General features: G+C 44.6%; 1 protein-coding gene across 1 annotated transcript in view; it reads left to right on the top strand.

Moving 5' to 3' along the window:
* FSIP2 (fibrous sheath interacting protein 2) overlaps positions 1 to 1,647 on the top strand; it is a 96,206-nt gene that overhangs the window by 15,191 nt on the left and 79,368 nt on the right.

Genomic DNA, 1,647 nt, shown 5'->3' with positions numbered 1-1,647 from the left:
CATTTTCAATATATTGTCACATTTTAAATAATTTCTTTTACAATTCTTATTCCCTTTCAATTCTTTTTTTTTTTTTTTTTTTTTTTTTTGAGGACAAGCTATTCTTTTTAATAAAAGGTTCCGGGACAATTAGATATGACATTTTTTAAAAAAGAAGGCTTGATTAGTACCTCATACTGTGCATATAAATCAATTACACATGGATTGTAGAACTAACTGCAAAAAATAAAACCAGACAACTGCTGAATATAATATAGGAAAATATCTTCATGAGTTTGGGATAGGAAAAGACTTCTTCCCTGGGACCATCTCCACCCCCTACCAAAAAAAAAAAAAAAAAAAAAAAAAAAAAAAACTTTAAAAGATTTGATAAGATTGTCTTTAATAAAATGAATAATTTCTGTTTGTCAAAAAGTCCATTAATAAAGTGAGCATGAGAGCCATAGATGGGAAGAATTTGCTTACAGTATTACAATACAAAGAACTTGTATCCGGGGTAAATAAATCTGTAAGACTAAGAAAGACAACCCAAGACAAAACTGGGCAAGAGACTTGTTCCCGTCACATCTAAACACAGGAGCCACAAAGCCACAGTCTTTGTCACCTCTCACTGCTTCTGTAGGTCACAAAGTCGGCAGTGGCCCTGCCAGGCAGCTCCGACGTGGGGTCTGTCCCAAGGCCACCTTCAGATGGTGGCTGGCTTTGGGCCCTCTCAGAGGGGTCTTCCCCACTATTCTAGTGCTTGCTATGAAACAGCTGGGCCACCCTGGCATCTCTCTTTATCTCCAAAAGGCACACACCTGGTCCCGACACACAGAGTGCTGCGCAGAAGCCACACCACATTTCCTATCTACTCACGGAGGCTGCCACAAAGTCTAACCCAGATTCGGGGGACAGCTGCACCCCACCCCGTGAGAGAATAAGTAAAACCATTGCAGATGACCTTCTGCCACAGGTGATTTACACTCTTCTCCATACAAAGCACACTTGCTTCCAACGCAGCACGGGCCACCGTTCTCCTGGCATTGAGCTCAGGGATGAGATCCCGGAACCCACCGTGCGCGTGCCTGATGACCTCCTGGGGTGTGGTTCCTGGAGGGTGGCACCTCGAGGAGAGTGTCTGTCTGAAGACCTGAGAACTGAAGAGACAAGGTGTCATCACACACCCCCATGCAGTCCTGGGCAGACACAGGTCAGTGTGGTGGGTGCCCTCTTTCCAAATGGAGAATTGGAGACATCGCAGCCACCAGGCCACAGAAACTCAGGAATCCACGTGGGCACCTGCAGTCAAGGCGTTGACAAAGTTTCATTCCTCCTGCCCAAGAAAGCCCCTCGTGGCTGCAGGCTCTGCCCCCTGGACTCCGGGCTCTGTCCTCTGAGACTGCATTTTCCACAAGAAACAGCCAGCGCATGCCTCCATCTCTTCAGTGGCTACACCTGTCTCTTCAGGGGGCTTCTCTCACCCAGGGGTTTCGAGGTACAAAGGCCTCTTTTGATTTTTTTTTTTTTTTTTTTTAACTGTTTTTGGTCCTTTTAGTCCACATTGATATAATTTTTTTTTTTTTAATGGTAAACAGTGTGGCGATTCCTCAAGGATCTAGAACTAGATGTACCATATGACCCAGCCATCCCATTACTGGGTATATA

Source organism: Mandrillus leucophaeus, unplaced genomic scaffold (genome assembly GCF_000951045.1).
Source record: "Mandrillus leucophaeus isolate KB7577 unplaced genomic scaffold, Mleu.le_1.0 Scaffold640, whole genome shotgun sequence".
Taxonomy (NCBI): domain Eukaryota; kingdom Metazoa; phylum Chordata; class Mammalia; order Primates; family Cercopithecidae; genus Mandrillus; species Mandrillus leucophaeus.
This window is presented reverse-complemented; position numbering and strand designations above follow the sequence as displayed.